The sequence below is a fragment of the Melospiza melodia genome, chromosome 5 (genome assembly GCF_035770615.1).
Source record: "Melospiza melodia melodia isolate bMelMel2 chromosome 5, bMelMel2.pri, whole genome shotgun sequence".
Classification (NCBI taxonomy): domain Eukaryota; kingdom Metazoa; phylum Chordata; class Aves; order Passeriformes; family Passerellidae; genus Melospiza; species Melospiza melodia.
This window is the reverse complement of record NC_086198.1, coordinates 15394769-15414134: the sequence shown is the minus strand read 5'-3', so window position 1 is coordinate 15414134 and position 19366 is coordinate 15394769. Positions and strand designations below refer to the sequence as shown.

General features: G+C 38.4%; 1 protein-coding gene across 1 annotated transcript in view; it reads left to right on the top strand.

Annotated features, from left to right (window-relative positions):
* Window positions 1-19366, top strand: part of FHIP1A (FHF complex subunit HOOK interacting protein 1A) — a 78503-nt gene that overhangs the window by 15142 nt on the left and 43995 nt on the right. The gene's annotated exons all lie outside the window — the stretch shown is intronic.

Here is a 19366-nt window from a genome sequence, read left to right as displayed (position 1 = left end):
AAAGGGCCAGATGAAAGGGCATGAAAGAGGGTGTGGGTTTCATAGACCGAATGTTTCATAGAAGAGTTGGCATCATTTAGGGAGGAGATGTGGGTGTTAATTGCTAGATTGTCATAAGGAAGCTATGTACAGAAGAGAAGCCCAAGCTAGCTAGGGAGGGAGCCTGATGTGTGGGTGTGAAATGAGACTGGGATTAGTACAGACAAGCTTGAAATCACAGGAAACCTGACAGTGTGTTGGTTTCCCAAGTTGTGTTTGTTGTATCAGGTGGAACATTTATACCAGTCAAACAACATTAGAAAGGGGAAGAAATATGAAATGATACTTCATAATAACCACTAGTTCCTGGTTTTTATATACCTAGGTTTTCTTTCAAATTGATTAGAAAAAAATACAAATAGCTGTTAGATTATAATTCAGTATTAACTTTCTGGTGAACTCTTGTGCCTTGTTTGTTATTTCTGAACCACCAAACACTTGCTTTATGAAGATGAACACCACCTCTTAGCAGCTTTTCATGTAGCATGTGTCTGTTTTTATCCTCCCTGTAGTGCTTCCACCTCTTTTTTGGTGCTGTTTGTTGCAATTCTTGGTGCTGATGAGAGACTTTTTTGTCATGGGAAACAAGGATCTTGTTCTTCTCATCCTAACCTGTGCTGCTCTGTAAGGATTAAAGAGCTGTCTGGTTTCTCTGTAATAGTTTATAAAAGCTCCCAGAGTATCATATCAAGTATCTTCAGGAAATTGAGGGGTTGTAGATAGTCTCATGCTTGCCAAACATTCAGTTTGTTACTGTTTCCTCTCTGTGAATAAATTGGCAACTCTGACAGTGTTGCAAACCTGTTTTATTAAACCCAGAACGTTAGAATGCTTTGGAATATCAAGCCTTGTCTAAAAGCTCATCTAGCAGGATGTTTGGAAGGACTACATATTCCCAGGACTAATGGCACCTTATTCAAAATATATTGAGTATAAGCTTTTACATGCACTGACCTGCAGCTAATCCGTGGTTCTGTGGCTGTATGGACGCAGCTTTGGTTGCCAGAGTGACTATTTGTCAATCAGTTACTGTAGGTAAGAGTTCTTCAGATGGTTTGTAGCATTAGAATATAATATCTTGCTCAATAAAGACAAGTCTATTTCCTTCTCCAGAGAGAAAACTAAGTAACAACAATTGTTAATTTAAACTAGAGTCTGGTCTTACTCTATAACTTTATTTCTAGCAGTGTAAAGCTGTCAGTTGTCTCTTTCTTCTTTCACTGATTTAAAATCTAGTTATGCTAATGAAAAGGCAGTGTCACTGATGGCAGGAAGTGACATGAACCAACACAGTAATGTGGAGTCCTCCTCTCATTTCTTCTATTCTGTGTTTGTGGAACTCCTCAATTTTACTAGTACATTTGGATTCCTAACAGCAGTAATGAAAGAAACCCCTAATTCCTTAACACAAGAGCTTTAGTATCCAGTCTAAGATTGTTAAATATCTGTGATTACCAATTCTAGTCCCAGCTGTATTAAATACTTAATGTTTTTATTGGAAAATATTAATGCATCTGGAACAAATCTGTTCCCATATATTTTTGTTTTCAATTAAACTTTTCTAAGTAAGACTTGAATCTATTAAAGTTGGAATTTCAGAATGATAAAAGACACAAAAAAATTCTATTATATGGAGTACCTTAGGATCATGCTTCCTTTGAGCTGTATTCTTCCTGAGTTGAGGTGTGGGGGTTGATTGTTTGTTTGTAGTTTTTTTATTGCTTTTTTTTTTTCTCCTGGTGTCAGTTTATAGAGTTTTGAGTTTTTTCTCGTTACAAAAATTGTGAAGACTCAGATTTGTGGGGAGGAAAATATCTTTTTCATTCAGCAGTGAGTTTCATCTTAGGAGCAAGCCGGTAAAAACTTGGTTACTGAAAGAAATTACTTCTAGAGGAAGATCCTATTTTACTGATGTAGGTAATTTTTAAACTGCCTTGAATTTCTCAAAATGTTAATATTAATAGAAAATAGCTATTACATGACTTTTTCATAGGATTCCTTGGGCCAGTTGCAAGCTACTTCACATGGCCTTCTTGAGGAATCAGTGATGTTCTATAAATAATTTAAATGGTTCTGATTTCTAATCTTTCATCACTATACACTAGCATACAAATTTGCTTTCCCTGTGGTGCTGAGGGAGAGGTCTGTAAAGGACACATCCACCTGGCAACTCACAGATGTACACATGGCTTTCATAATGCATGAAGTGTTTTTTCTTTCTCAGCTCAAGATAAACAAGGAAAAAACTTGTATGTATCACACAATGTGAGTAAAGTTCCTGGGTATATCATAAAGAATGTTTTGTCCAACCATCTTGATTTACTTGTCATTGCTTGTGTCTTGAGTTTAATGAGGTAAGTGTGTATTTTGCCCTGAAGAACTAAGCACAGTGCAGGGAAGTGAGCAGTGTGTAATGGTGGATAGAGGCCACTGGCACGAGGAAATGGGAAGGTATCACTGGTTTTCTGATCATAGTCTGACAACTCTTTCTTAACTTTGGGCTCATGGAAATAAACATGGTAAGTAGGTATTGTTCCAAAATTGGCTACACCTTGGTGCTAAATCAGGGTAAATTGTCCTTGGTAGTGTCCCTGTAAAATCTAAGGCAATGTGTAACCATTCTGAATAAAGGAGATTTGGTTAATGTGAGGTTAGAATTTCAGAGATTTTATGATAGGCATAAAGAAACCACAAAAAGCAAAGCAGGAAAAAAATGATCATGTTTTTCGTAATAATTTTGATTATTATCAAAATAGTGGTTTTACATTTAATTTGGAGGACAAGCCCACCATTGTAGTGACAACTATCTTGGAAGGAAAAAAATTGATACAAATTAAGATTGTAGAACAAAATCTTGAAGGATGAAGTTCTCAGTTGACATGTGTTTTCCTGTGCATCACTGTTCTTTTTTAGGACAAAGAGGATTTTCAGGTAAAGGTAGTGTGGATTAGTTAAATTGTTCTAAAGTATGCATTATTATTTCAAAATATAAACTTTGATTAAATGAAAGAGGAGTAAGATACACTGTTACTATATCAGCCTGCAAGAATGGATTGATTTGAAAGGCTAAATGTTGATTAGATTCTGATTTGGCTTTGCAGTGCTAGAATCTGTTGGGGTGAACAGAAACATATCTTAGAAACCTTTCTGTAGCTGTTGTCAGACAAGCTGCTTGCTCATGAGCCAGCAATGGAAATATTTGATATATTTGTTGTATATGGAGCAGTGGGGTCACTGAGGGTTTTGAAGTTAGGCTGTCCTCAGAGTAGGAATTGGTGGGACAGAAGGGGGCAGGAGAACACGTGCATAGTCCAAGCATATGGCAGTGTCCCTGGCCCATGGTCTTATTTAGTAAGATGAGTATAAGTATTATATTATAATATAATCAGACCAATCCATGGTCTTATTGAGTAGTCTTTCCCTTCTAAAAATTCAGTAGGTTTTGTCTTTTTCTTTCAAGATTGTTTTAAAAATCTCAGGTGCTTTTGGTAACTCTTCTGGCCTGTAACAATGAGTTCTATAATTTGTCACAAATTATCGCTTGTGCAGGAACAGAGATGGCAAGAGCTATCCAATGGGAGGAGAATGCAAGGTCCAAGTTCTGGGGGTGTCTAAATTGTGTGTCACATAGTAATTTTAATTTTTTAAGGACTCTGAATACTGTGTATTTCAGAGCTACAGAAGTATATTGTCATTCAACTTTCTGGATTCACAGGAATTTTTTAAAACTCTGGTTTGCTTCAAATAGAATTGGATTAATGAAAAACTAGTCTGTCAGCTACTGCAAGTGTACTGTTGGGCTTTTTAAAGCAGTGTTTGTGGCCTTTGTTTCATATTAAGTTCAATGTTGTGAAGTGCACATTGAGTATTTCTGTTGTATTTTAAAACAATTATTTGTACACTGTAAGTATAACATTATTGAAAAGGAAATTTGAATAAACCTTTTTGCTATCCAGATTGTATTAATGAGATTTTCTGGCAGTGCTTGAGATTTAAAATTAAGGAATTGGGTGGGAGTAAAGTAATTGATTCCATTGCCATATGCATGCTCCAGTTTGCAAAATGCAAGCTAAGCAGAATACTTGTTTCATCCTACTTTGTGGCTCTACTAACTAAAATAAACTGTAGCTTATCTTAACCAACAAAAGGTGGAAGTGAATTTTAAAATATAATGCATTCCTGAAGGACATTGCTTATTGACACTAACATGTAGTTTGCAATATGATTTATTGTAGTATTCTTTTTATGTCCATTCAGTTTGAGAGCTTCCCCGTTTTTCCAGTGAAGTGCTACAGTGCATTTTACACACAGGCTGTTCTGTTGAAGGCTGTTTCATGTATTGCAAAGGTGTGCAGCTGACCACAAGTCTCATTTGAAGATTTTCTTTTTGCAGCTTGCACAGAAACTGCTTTATGAAACACATGGTTTTTTTGCCTCTCTCCTGATAGAAGCATAATATTCAAGGGGAAGGGAAAGTCACTGTATTGTAGGTGTGGCACAGAGTCAGTGTGTGACAATATGTGAATGCCTTTGCTTGAATCTTTTGCTAAGGGGAAATTTTGGTGAGTACTCTACCACAGAAGGAGGCTAATCTGAAAGGATGCTGAAACTTTGACCAAAGATGTTCTTCTAGATAAAATTCCTCTTACTTTTTGGCTTGATTGGCACTACTCTGTGACTTACTTTACCAACATCAGTAATTTTTTTCACTGAAGAGCTGTTGGTGTTAGTTAATCACTATATCAGTTTGTATCTGAATGCTATATCTGAAGGATCACGAACTGAAGCAGTTTGTGATCCTTCAAATATGAAAAGGGATACTACAAACTAACTTGGTCTAAGCACCACTTAATATTGATTTTGTTCAATGGCATTTTTTTCACTTTGTAGCTGTTGTTCACACTTAATGGCTACCCACTTATACTGAAAAGACATGTAACAACATAATTTTAAAAGTCCCTACCCCTCAACCTAATCTCAAGATGTTGATATTTAATCAGTTTTGCTGATTGTTTTTTACATTCTAATGAGCTTTGCTTGAGTTGAGAGTTTGTTCTCTCTATTTGTTGAAATTAAATTTCTGATCTGTAAAATGTTGTGGATTCTCAAGTGACTTATGCAAAATATACTTTCTACAGACCAGCAGCTGAGTATTAGAGTTGTAGGAGGTGCTGGAAAGAGGAACCTTCATTTCAGCCTCATGATATAATTGTTCAGGTACACCCTTGAGCAACCAGTTGGAACTGAAAAGGTGACTCTTTTAAAGAGGCTTTGGTAGTGAAGTTTTTACATGTGATTTCAGTAACTTTAACATTTAAATTGCAGTACAGTCATTAAAGATCTAATTCCTTACCTTCTAATTTAAAAATGCTCCCAATCCACTCTGGCTATAATCTCATCCTGTGGGTGATTCTAGTGAGTAAGTAGGCTACAATGTGATACTGGGCAAAAAGTGTGTGGACTAATAGGTGCCTGCTTTGGAAATGTTATAGTGTCTTTAGTGAATGAAAGAGAGTATTAAAAAGCTGGAGCCTCATCAATTTATGAAGAATTATAAATTATGGGAACAGATGAGGGGGTTTGATAAACAAGGAAATCTTTCAGTTCCAAGTCCTAAGGAAGGTCATGATGCCAGGAAAATCTTTCAAAAGCCAAAGTAGTTGAAGTATTTCTCTTCTGAAAGCACCTCAGAAACTTCAGCATAAATTTTTGCTATTTATGAATGGCAAGACTGAAACTTCATTTTACTGGGATTATGGAAGTAATGCTAGGCATCATTCCAGGAGCAAGTCAGAAAAGTATTATGCCTTAGAGGAACAGCTTACTTTCCTGCTCCTTCTCTTACTTTAGGGCTGCAACATTATCAGTCTGTTTTCCTTTTCAAAACTATGTCAGCTCTACACCAAAGAGCATTTTAAGGTGGGAGCTAGTCTATTTACTGGTGCCATAGTAGATGCATTTTGGAATTGGTTCCCTCTGTGCTAAGGACCTTTGAGGGTGGGAGAGTAGATAAGGAGTTGCTTTCTCCATGAGTATTTTTCTTTTTGGCCAGGTAGGGAGAGGCACAGTCCTACTTTTAGCTGCTGGAGGGGATGAGATGCAAGAAGATTTGCTGACCTCCAAGGGTCATGTTTAGCTTGGAACTGGCTCAATGCAGAGTTCAAGATTTGATTTTGGAGAAATAAAACAGGAAAGCAATCTTAGAGAAACCAGAGCACTTTCAGTTCCAGAGGAAAGGATGTGAAAAGTTTACTCTAGAAAAATCAGGAATTTTTATTGATTTATTTACAAAAAGAGATTAATCTAGGAATGTTTGCCTTAGTAGTCATATTCAGTATATCTAATGAATTTTTGTCCAGTTCATACAATCTTTCCTTATATCCCCTTCATTAATTTGTGTCCCTTACCAGGAGTACATTGGCTACTAGGGCAGAGAATGTTGCTCTTGCTTTAGTCAGTTCAGAATTAGATGAGACCTGGAGTCTGGTGGTTCTGGTGACATGTTGAACGTGTTTGCTGCTAGTAAGATTGAATTATTTTAACATTATTGCAGAAGAACTAGCACAGCATTAATTACTGTCTCTAAGTCTTCAGAATCTGACTTGCTGACTCTAAATATGCAGTTCTGGTAATAAAAAACATGGAATTATTCTAGAAGCAGAAGAACTGATGGAGTCTCTGTCCAGGGTGGCAGCTGCACAGCCTCTCCAGCCTCTGTTCCCAGTTTGCAGTGATGTGGCCTTACTCCTTTCTGTTTTGCTCTTGCTGAAGCTGTTGCTGGGCTGACTGGTTTGTGAACTGAGCAGGAACTGCAGCGTGAGTGTGCCAGGGACATGTGGGGTAGGACATCTTTGTTGTGTGAGCCATGAACTGCTCTGCTGCTTCCCCACAGCTTTTGGAGCAATGCTTTTAGTTAGAAACCTATCAGGGATTCTCTAGATAACTGTGCTGTCCTTGAAGGATACAGCTGAAACGAAGATGAATTGCTAATCTCTGAGTATCAAAATTCATAGCCTAGAAAGCTTTGTTGCCTCTTAAAGTTTAAGACCATGCAACTACATTCTGTTTTCCTCTCATTGGGGTAAATATACCTTCATTTCACTGAAAGTCAGCCTAGCATGCAACTGGAAGAAAAAATTCAGGCTGTTTAATGAGATGCAGTTGAAGAAATCCAGTGAGACAAACTAAGATGAATGAATATGTGGGAAGCAACTACAGTCAAAGTGAGTAATATGCTGCATTTTGAGAAATACAAGTAGGAGGGTAGGAATAAAGTGCTCGCACAGAGTAAGCCAATTGCCTAGAGCTGGGTATCCAACAATGGTTAATTTGGGAGATGAAGTTACTGTCCCATTGCATTGCTTTCCTGAAAGAAATGAAGTAAAACTGGTCCAGCACTTTTGAAAGGTAAGTCAGCAGCTGAATCATTATCATGAATGACCCTGTTCAGAACTTGTGGCTTTTCCTGAAACACTTCCTGAGTGTGGAGGGGAGAACAAAACAAAAAAAGCTCAACCAAACAGTAAAAACTACCTCAAACAAACAGAAAGTAAAACCAAAACGAGCAAATCCGGAGCAGAATTACTTATTCTCTTTTATGAATGCTTTGATTTTTTTCTATTATTATGGAAAATTTTTTAGTGTTTACATGAATATCTTACAAATATATACTCCAGAAAAACATCTGAACTGGTATAGGGCAGTGTATCTTACATCTGTGTCTTCTAAAATGCAAAGTGGGGAGGTTGTCTAGGTGCAGTTTTTAAAGTATGTATTGTTCTTTTTGTATTGCCTGGCATGTTACTAATAATAGGACAATGTGCTCTGTCAGCATGATTTACCATGTCACTATTAGCCTCCACAGAAGTCCTTAAGTGTTCTGAAACAACATGGGTTTGAATTTAATTGAGACAAGCCTAGTACTGGATACTTCTGGAGGACATAGATCCATTCCCCTTCTCTTGACAAGTTAGAGAATTTGTGTTGGGTGATATTTTTTTACATCTTACTTTTAAACCTCTATGCTATATCACCTTCGTTGATTCTCTTAATAAAAATTGCTGTAGTAGCATACAAAAGCAGTAAGCATCTGATGATGTATAATAACTGTTAACTGTCTTTAAATTGTCTGTAGGGGAGTGGTTGGATCCCTGGAAATGGGATCCCTGAAGTGGATCCCTGCAAGTGGGATTCCCACTTACATTTGTCAGGTAAAAGCATGTCTGTTGTGGTTAAATATTTTTGTTGCCAGAAGTTGACTCTGCATCCTTTCCAGACCCTGACTCCGGCACAGTTATTAGCATGAGGGTGTTCACAGAAAAGGAATCTGTCCCTGGGGCTGTGCTGTGTTTGTTTGTAGAATATAGGTAATTATTTTCTTGCTCATACACTTATGTTTATACTCAAAGTATTCTTTAAGCTGCTTGTACTCCTAAGTGTCACTGTTTTTCATCTATCACCATTCTGTTTCCATTCATCTATCACCATCCTGTTTCCATTCACTAATCACCATTTATCTTCATGATGCATAGCATGGATAGATGACAAAAAGATGGAAAGTGTATCTTGGGTTTACAGAAAGAAGAAAAATATTTTTTCATTTTGATAAAAATACCTCTGGCTTACTATGCTTATACTAGTGTCTTTATATTTCAATTTTTATTTTGGTTTCTTGCTTATTAGGTTTGGAGAGAATCACTCACAGCTCATCCTATCTGTATGTGGTATTCAAGGACTTATGCACTTTTCATTAAACTGCATACATGATTTTGACTTGTGGATGATAGAGAATGAAAGGTGAAATGAAATGGCTACAGAGTTTTTAGAACTGAATAATTCCCCAACCAAGTTATGCAGTTACTTCAAGTGAAAAATTAACAACCTACTGTGCTTGGCATTTTAATAATGTGTAGTAAGCTGGTCCCATGTCTGGGGTTTTGTTTGTTTATTTGCTTTTTATTCTGTGGGGGATTTGTTGGATTTATTTTTTCATGTTTTGGCACATAAAGAATCAAGGACATTTATGGTGTAAGGTTTATTTAATGCATATGTAATTGTTCAATTTTTTTTAATAGAAAGATGTCTGCATATCAAACTGCAGTTTTTATGTTCAAGTTGTAGATACGGAGGACTTGATATGCTTTTTAGGTATGGCACTTATGGGGTTTGAGCATGAATTTAGAAATACCTGTTCAGTAAATCTGCCTCCGTATTAAATGTGCAGCAGCTCAACTCCTGACAGCAGTGTGCATTGCTTTGGGTGTGTGTTGTTCTGGGTGTGCAGGGTGGTGGTGGGGGTTTTAATCCTGCTGTACAGTACAGAAGAAGCTGATTAGTGTTCTAATCACTGTAAGTCATAAATCTATCTTTTGGTTTCCATTTTGTCTTTCTTTACTTCTTCCCATCGCCTTTTTCCTGGGGGGAAAAAAAAAAAAGAAAGGTTGGTTTTGTTTTCTACATTAGTCCTGTTTGCCGAGTCTGGGTGGGAGGTTCCTGTCAGAGAGCACAGCAATGATAGTTCTTCATCGTGGAGGCTGCAGGGAAGAGGAAAAGGACACAGTTCATTGCACTAGGGAGTTGTTTGAGTTGTTTTGGTATGCAAAGTGGGAAAAGACTCTATGCCTTGTAAAGTCCTGAGCTTGAGGGAGTAATACTAAGCTTTGCTCTACCTCTTCAGTCTCCCTGCTGTGTATAAAAGCAGTTGCCAGGGTGAGAGAGGCCACTGGCTGAGCTAACCCTGACAAAGGTTTCCATTCCCATCCTGGCTGACAAGGAGAGAAGAATGTGGAGGTAGGTTTTTTGGGTTTCTAGTAAAAATAAAAAAGGATCTCAGTCCCTAGCTATAGTTTGAGTCTTCACTGTGGTTGTTTCCTGTGGATTTTGAGGAATCATTTGAACACATGGGATATTCTTGCAAGTTGTATTTACCCAGATACTGCAACACCTCAAAAACAAACAAAACCTCGGTATCAGCTCTTAACTGATTTGTGTGAAGCTACTTGGTTCTTTGACAAAGTGCCCTGCAGATCTGGGATTTTTGTAGTGTGCTGGTTTGAGCACAGGTAGGGTTAGTTTTCTTCTCAATGTCAAGTATGAGGCTGTGTTTTGGATTTGTGCTGGACACAGTAATGATAATAGAGATGTTTCTGTTATTGCTGAGCAGGATTTAGGGCCAAGGCCTTCTCTGCTTTTTGTACTGCCCTGCTGGTGAGGGGACATAATCTAGCCACATGCAGAAATGCAGACATTAGTTTGTGAATGGTACCACATCTGATACATGAAGGATTCCTGTAGAACTGAGTGCTTTGTGTTGCTGCTACTTGAATTGCTCTGTAGAAAACAATTTGGATTCTGTTGTAGTGATGCTGAGCCAAACCTAAAGAAATTCAGCCACAGTTTTTGAGTTCTGTTGCTTTTTGGGTTCATCTACTCACTGTGGGCTTGAAAACAAAATACAGGGTTTGTGTTCAGAATTAGTTGTGGTTTATGTAGCAGGACTGACTTTCCTAGTGTTCTCAGTTAAAAGCTTGAAAGATACAAGTTGGAGAGAAAATTCAGCCTAAGTGGATTTAAAGGTTAGTGTTTGGATACCTCTATTAATTGCTTAGCGTTTCTTATCTAGAATTGTCAAGGCTTATCTCAGCCACTTTAGCTGAATGCTCAATTGTCATGGAATCATTTCAAGTATTAGTGCACATTTTAAATTATTCCAACAACTAAGCAGATATCCCCTCAGGCTCCATTACAAATATGCTTTAAGGTGCTGAATACTTGAAGGTGACTTCCTATTTCCAGCTTGCACTTCGTCAGCAGGGTGATTTGTAACATGTAAATGTAGTTGATAGCTCTGCCTGGAATCTGGAGGCTTTGCATAATTCTATTCCTTACTGCTAATTAGTCCACTAGTCAGTTGCTTCTCATATGATCCTTTATATTTTGACAGTCCTAAGAGCGGTATTCATCCTTCACAGACATTTCTCTAAAACCAGCAGACATTCTGTTAAATTCACCATCTCAAATGGGATGCTGAGTGAAGACTCCAAACAGAGGTTCACAGTCTAGATACTTCTGGCAGACGACCTGACCTCAGTGAGCAGTAAACCTTTAGATGTTCTTAATCACACCTGTGCTCTCCAGCACCAATATTTGAGGTTCCCTCACTGGTCTGACTCTTGGGTTCCAGAGGCTGCTTTCTAAAATTCCTTTTAGAACAGGAGTTCTCTCTGTACTTTCCAGACATTCTGTGGAGGATCAAGTCAGTTCTTGAACAATTCTTAATTAAAGTAACTTGCTTAAAAAAAGCAGACTATCGTTATGTAAGTGGTGTTCTCTCTGGAGAAGAGCATGTTCCAAACACTTCACTGTTTTGAAAATTCTGTCTCTGAAGATCAATTTTGACATGAGTCTCTGTTACAGTAATCTGTTGGTTTGAGATTTGATTTGATTATTGCTAGTGCCATGAAAATATCTTTAAGTTGGACTTTGTGGCATTTTAGTGCAAAGGAATAATAAGAGATGACTGTATGCCAGACTTCTATAAAAATGTTGTAGAAGAAATTATTTAAAGCTTTCTCTTGTGTTGACATACTGCAAATTGAGCTTATGAAGAACTAAAATAATCAGAGAGAATAGGAATTGGTTGGAGCTGGGCTGGGTTCATTTTGTGCCTGGATCTTCATACTGTGTTTCTTAGGGGATTTCTTTGCTATTTTGAATTCAAAGAGAAATGTGAAAAAACATTATTGTGTCCAACAAATGAAGGGGCTATAGTTGATAAAAATTAGGAAGAAATCCGTCTGGTTGCAAGAGTTGACCTGAGCTGTCCTTTGTTTTCTCCACCTGTCATTGATTCTGCCATTGCATGTGATGAGGGGAAAATATCCATAGTGCAGGAAGTGCTTGAGGTTTCCAAAAGCTTTAACTCAGGATGAGAACAGTGGCTTACACAAACCACTCAGATCCCTGCCATCATCTACTGTTTGAGGGAGTGGCAGACCATCATCCAAAGTATTGCATTTCTCTCCTCACCATAAATCTGTTGAAGAATAGCCATGTTCTGAGGGCGTGTCATAGTTATTTCTATTTTCTGTGCACTGGCTCTTGCAACTCCACAACATAGAATAATATTTTAGCAATAAAAAATGCAAATTAAGCAAGTTTAATGACTATCCCAAAAACGTGATTTGGAATATAACTCAAATCTCAATTTGTTCTGGTCACAGTGGGTCAACCTTATGTCCCATAAGTGAGATTATTGTTTGTGTGGCCTTGCACAGGGATGCAGATGCAGGGATGCACATTTTAGATGAAGAATTTAAAGGTGTGTTGTTCTGTTTCAGGCTGGAGCCTTCCTCTATACCTCTCTGCTTTTCTTTTCTGAATAGTGGTGCTGTTGTTTTTTTCCTAGCAATAAATATGGCTGTCTAACATTCGGTTTTTCAGCACATACTCTGCTCTTAATGAATGTGATCATTTACACAGTGTCACTGTAGTATTGGCATGCTAAATAATTTAGAGAGCTGTGGCAGGTAGATAGCTCTGTGGTGTCTATGTTACTATGGCAATCCATTTGCTTAATGTAAATATTAGTCATTCTGACCATATGAATCTCAGAGCTTCTGACATTATTAGCTGTGTCTGGGAGGTGGGAGTCTGCATATCTGAAAGAAAAGTTGTTCTGGCAATATTAATAGTTTAAAGATTACTTTCTTTTTCATAATTCCTTCTGCTTTGTGACTGAGCTGCATAATCTATTGATTGTAATGAACAGAGCAGAACATTTCTCCCATTTCTTTATCATGGTTGTAATGCAGCTCTGTTATAAAGAAATATATAACTATATTCTGATCCTCTAAAAATTCAGCTGACTGAAATGATAGGAAATAAGATCTTGAGGTCCTTGAACTTTACTCCTGATCACACAGTCAAGGCAGTTTAGGAGCACAAGAAATAAAATCAAGCTTGGAAGAAACATTTCAAGGGTATTAGACTGAGTTCCCTGACTTGAAGTTAAGCCTGAGGCTTTTCTGTTCCCTTGGTGGGTACCAGCAGGTCTGGAATTACTTAAGAAACACCCAGTTTGTTTGAAAATTATTGCAGAAATGATATGTTAATCAAGTTTGTTTCTTAAATAGTTTTTTAGATTTTTAGTCCATTTTAATGAATCATTTACAGGGAAAATGAACCACCTTCTGCAAAATCTTCTCTTTATTGCCAACTTATTCCTGATTCTATGAACTATTCTTTGTTGTGATCTGCTAGCACCTTTGAGGCAACAAATAGAAGTGCAAAAAGAATTAGATCACAATTGATAGTCTATGTAAAAGCTCAGTCACTTCAAGCCATGAATACGGAATGTAAACTGGTAGTATTTCTAACATTTTATGAACTTCTTTAAACTTTGCTGTGTTAAACTACTAAGCTTAAGGTCAGTTTTAAACAGATTTGTCAGAAATGTGCTGCTCTTTCCCTGTGTATAGAATAGTCCCCACCCTTCCTGCCAAACATCTGTAATGCACTAAAAGAAAGCATGGTAAGCAGTGAATGATGTCTTTAATTATTTGTAGGGTGGATTATACTGGAGGTTTCTGTGTGCTGCAGTCTGACACCAGAGCTCAGCATCTATCTGTGTTTGGCCCATTATCTGTCAAAGAAGGAAATAATTAAAAAAATAATAGCAGCCAAGCAAAGTCTTCTGGTTTCTTTGAATTTTGTAGAAGAGATTTTACCTGACTTGTATAAGTGTTCTTTACTTTTTCTGTCCCTGAGATGATAAAACTTTCACTGTCAGTGCTTGCACATAAGGCAAAACTCCTTATTGGACAAGAATACAAACTAGAATTATTAGTTGCCTTTCTGTGGCACTGATGCTCACAAATACTAGTCTGGAGCTGAAGTTAACCTAGGAAAATTAATTATTTACCACATATCTTTTCCTGACAAGCCTGCCTGTGGGAATACTGTGCTCTTGGCTGTCTCTTCTTTAAAAATATAGTATGCTTTAGGTGTGTCTGTTGATTGTAGATGCAGAGAAGTATTGAAACATTCAGAATGCCTACCAAGTATTAGCATAGTTGCAGTAGTAATTGGAGGAGCTTCTCTGATTATGCTTTTAGTAAACAAACCATACTCATAAAATGGTTTGGGAAAAGCCACATCCAGTACAATGTACTGGAGGAAAAAGACTGCAGAAGCACTTTCTGCTCTGTGGGAAGAACCTATGTACAGAGAGGTGCTCCTGTGCCATTAGGCTGGCAGGGTTTTCCCTTAGGAAAAGAGACTCGATGGTTCTGTGTTTTAAAAGTCACAAGTATCCATTTTCAGGACACATTTCTGTGAGGGATACTTTGAGCTCTCAATAAATAATCTTTTCTATGTTTGGTTTCAGGGGTGTGCAGTAGGACCCACTAGAAAAGCATGGCAGAGTGGGAGGGAGGGGCCAGGGTGTGTGTTCCCGTGGCATAACTCATACTGAAGGGCTCTGTTGGACTGCAGCTGGCTTGGTGAGCTTGTGGCATCTCAAATCTACCATTAAAGTAGACTGCTCATTTTTTTGTTTGTTTGTTTTTTTCCAGCTTGGGGTGCTTCCTGCAAGCAGGGATGCAGTGGAATGCTCCACAGAAGCTGTATACTAAATCTTTTCTTTCTGACCTCCATAGCATTTCTTGGCTTCTACAGCTGAAATGTGGCACACCTGTGTTTTAAAGCTGGGCTGAGGAAAGTGGAATGGATTGTGTTACAAGCTAAATGTTTAAATCGGGTGATAAATTGAAAGGAACAAAAGTGTGTTCAGAAAAGCAGTTGCATTTAATGTTTCACACATGATTTGCTCAGCCAGTTCCTTTTACTGTCACAGTGCAAGTGCCTTTTCACTTTTCCCCACAGAAGAGGAAAATCTAATTGTTCTGCAGTGCCATTTTTACGTGTGTAATGAATGTCTGCTTTTGAGTATTACTTTAAAAATAAAAAGTGGAGATTTTATCTGTAGTGTTTTTATGCTTTTTGTTGTCATTCTTTATATTCTACTTTGAAAAGGTAATGATGGCTGTGGTGCAGTCCTGTATATGACTCTCCTAGAGGAAGGAGAGCTGGGACTACTCTTGTGTTGGGATGGGGAGATCCCAGAGGATCTGTGTATCTCAAGCTTGTGCTGACTGTAAATTGTTATTGGACTGGCACATGTGAGTCCCCACACTGGATACTGTTGATCCATGGGTATCTGGCACTTAATTATCCCATCTCATCTTCTTTCCATTGCTGTCACAGGACAAATACATCATGGAGATTAAAAGGAAAATAATACTGTGGTCCTTGTCCTCTTACGTTATCTTAAAAATAATTGTTGTCCATTTAAGTGCTTAAATAGATGTGGCATAAAAATACATAGGCTAGTGTAAGGTCTAAAGTGTATTTCCAGTGTCCTTTCCAGTAAATGGAGGTGTTTTTATAGTTATATTTGTAGTTTTAACAGAAGACGGTGGAAAAGGGGGGGGGAAAAACCAACACGTATGGTTTCCAGAGTTTTGTTGTTAATTTTGTTCATATCTCAGCGCTTTCTTTTTCTGTTAAGGATTAGAGAGTATATGTCCAGTCTAATTTAATATATTGTAGGTACAAAAAAAAATAAAAATTGTCACTTAATCCTCGCTGTTACTACAGTAAGACAGACAGACGCTGTTGAAATCATAGTAATCGGTGATGTTTATGTTGATGTTGCTTCTTCTAACATATATTGTTGGAAGAAGAGGACTTTGGGTTCTCAGAAGGATCAGGAAAAAGACGCAGAAGGTGTGTGCTTTCTCTCAGCATGACCTCAACAGGTGCTTATTTCCCGGTGCAGAACACTTACTGCAGGGCTACAGTAATACTGAAGGATGTGATTCTAACATCCTGCTTGGTTATTATAGTTTAATGCCACTCAGCATTATAATTAGCTTTACTAGACATTAATAAGTGGGTTTAATATTCAAACCATGGTGTTGGAGTTAAGTGTGCCAATGAACCTTATCAGTGGAGCAAAATGTAAATTTTAACTCATTTATCTCATTAGCCTTTAATAAGGCTGTGCTTCACAAATCAGGGCTGCATCATCTGCCGATTATACCCTCTGATCTGCTAAGCAAAATAGCAATCTAATAATAGCTAAACATTGCATGAAATTCTCTTACTGGTGTTTTGAAACACTTCATTTATTTATTTATTTTCATTTAGGGGGCCTTGATTGTGTCTTATCTCTTCTGCACAATGCCAAAATATAGAAATGAATGTAAGATGAGAATTCATTACTTGTAGGCTCTGGATTTAGAAGTGTTTTGCAAAATAGGAATTTGTGATGGGCTCTAAGTCTAAGTGTGTAGTCTATAACTCTAAGAGTGTGGTGCATAGGGATTCTGAGAGTTTCTGGGACAGGTAACTGGCCAGACAGTCAACTGAATAATAGTGACTTGCTGCTTTAATAATAGTCAGAGCTCTCCAAAAGTCTGTGGCCCTTATATTAAGGGAGAAACTGAGCTGAGTAATTTGCCTCAGGCCCAGGTAAAAGGAAAGAGAATTGGAGGAGAAAAGTAAAGGAGTAAAGTCTCATGGCTTGAGTGCTGCTTGTATTCAGGCAGTTACCATTGCAGCTCGAGATGATGGTTGTGTGCCCTGTGTATTATTCAGAGCAAGTAAAAAAAACTTGAACACATTTGAAGTAATTATTCTAGCAAGTCCAGTTTTGATGCTTTTCCCCAGCAAGTTGCTCATACAGCATTGTCTAAGTCTAAAGAAACTTGTTCAGTTATTCTAGAAACTTTCCAGCTTTGGAGGTTTCTCAATAAATGTTGGTAAGATTCACTGACTGGGAGTGAGCAGGGATGATTCTGGTGTCTGAGGTAGCAAAACTCAGTCATTCCACATGTAAGCTGATTTGGTTCAGGATGGTTCCATGTGGCCTTTTATTTCAAAAAATTTATACTAACATTCTCAGGTTGAATTTTTTAATGTTTGTATCTCTTTCTAGAGCAACATTAAAAGAGTATTTCAGATACATACGGTCTGTCATGACAGAATCTGTTTAAATGGTTGCTAGGGTGCAAGGGGAGTATCTTTTCTTACCATAGTGTGTTAAACTGATATTTAAATCTCTTGTAGTGTGCTGAGGGATGCTAGCAGTGTATTTTAATAGCAACAGCTGCCGCCCTCACAGGGGCACAGAGCCTGTTGACTACTTTTGGGCATAGATGGAGTATGCTAGCAGTCATCCTTCCCAGTGCTGTGTTGTAATTCTGTGTTGGTCTTAGTGATGATCAGGTGATAGGTACATACATTGTCACAGAGAAAACTTAGCTTTTCCCCCTATTTAGAGAAAACCACGGATTTGCCTCCCATTCCTACTGGGTTAGAGAATGGAGGGGCATTGCCACAACCTCACCTGTACACATGGAATCCAGTGGTTTTAGTTTTTAAGTGTTGGCAACTTTGAGGACTGATTCTTTCCAATTAGGCTGATTGTTGTGGTATCCATAATTGCAGCTGTATGTGCCTTTGGTACTCCTGAAGAGAGGCTTTCATAGGATCATAGAATGGCTTGGGTTGGAAGGAGTATGAAAGATGATCCAGTTTCAGTCCTGCCACCATGGGCAGGGACACTTTTCACTAGACAAGGTTGCTCAGGGCCCCATCTAACTTGGCCACGAATACTTCAGGGACTGGGCATCCACAACTTCTCTGGGCAGCCTGTTCCACTGTCTCACTACCCTCTGAGTAAAAAACTTCGTCTATCACCTGATCTAAACCCCTCCTCTTGTAGATCAACAACATTTCCCCTTGTCCTGTCACTGTCTGTCCATGTAAAAAATGGCTCTCCCTCCTTTTTGTAAGGCTCCTTAAAGTACTGGAAAGCTTTAGTGAGGTCTCCCTGGAGCCTTCTCTTTGCTGAACAACCCCAGGTCTCTCAGGTTGTCTTTGTAGGAGAGGTACTCCAGCCTTCAGGTCATCTTTGTGGCCTTCCTATGGACTTGCCCTAACAGGCCCACGTCTCTCTTGTGCTGAGGTCTGCAGACCTGGGTGCAGTGTTCCAGGTGTGGTCTCACGAGGGTAGGGTTTTATTCTATCCTTCATTAATTTGTCATTAGTCATATATATTTGGTTTTGTGCTGACTTACTAGGAACACCATTTATTTTCAGTTAGTTTTCTCAGCACAAACACTTGGTTGTATGCAAATGCTTCATAAAGTGACCGGAGGGCTTCCTGGGGTATTCTGTGACTCTCAGGACTGAAGGTAATGTTTTTCAGAGTGAAAGTCTGCTTGAGAACAGCAGGGATGTCTGAACTTCCTGACAGTTCTGAAACAGCAGGGATGGGCTTTATTAATGCAGTGGTTGTGGCATGAATCACTGTGCAAGTGTAATGTTACCTGTGGGGCAAGGTGAAGATAAAACAGAACGGAGATGGCAGTGTGTGTGGTGACAGTAGAAATACTGTGAGTTTTGTTTTAGCAGAGGGATAGCTGGTGAATGTTGTAACAGCTTTGCATATTCTAAAGTATTTCATAACTGATGCATCAAAACAAAAATTTGGTTTGACATATGCTTTCTACAATTCAGAGGTTGCAAAAATAATCATAAATTTTTAAATTCAGTGTCAAGAACCATGTCCTCAGGAAAAAAGTCGGAGGTCTCACTTCCAAGGGTGCTATGGTTACAGCTGACAGCTGTTCAAGGTCTGTGCATACAAAGAGACTTTCTCCTGCCTCTTTGGACTGCTTCTGTCTTCAGCTTGGGAGCTCTCTGAGGACTGGTGTGTCAGATCTGACAGAGTACTGTAGCTTCTGCAGCTCTGACAGCCTTACTCAGAAGGACAGAAGTGCAGGTGAGAAGCTGCAGGGTTCCCCAGGACACACACAGACACTTCCCACTTTCAGAACTGTGCAGGCAGGAATGAACAGCCTGGTGATGGGTGGAACCTCTGCTTTCCCACGCCTGTGGAAGCCTCCATAGGTGTTACAAAATTAGATGGGAGAGGCTGTGGTTTGACTTTTGGTTATCTGTGCATTCCTGCCGGGGCTGACATCCAACTCTCTTATTTACTAGGCTTGCAGTATTGGTCATTCCAAGTATTAAAAAGTTTAAATGGTAATTAGATTGTATTTTTACTTGAATCTGATACTTGCTTCACCTTTTAGTAGATACATTTGTGAGGTTCTGTGTTTTTCTGAGCACTGCTTTTATAAGGTGAGTAGTTTTCATTTGAAATTTGTTAGGGTATTTGCCTTCTTTTACTCTCCAGGGTGTGACAGTTGCTAGTTTATCTGCATTCCTTCCTGGACTAGAAAGACACCTGTATTTC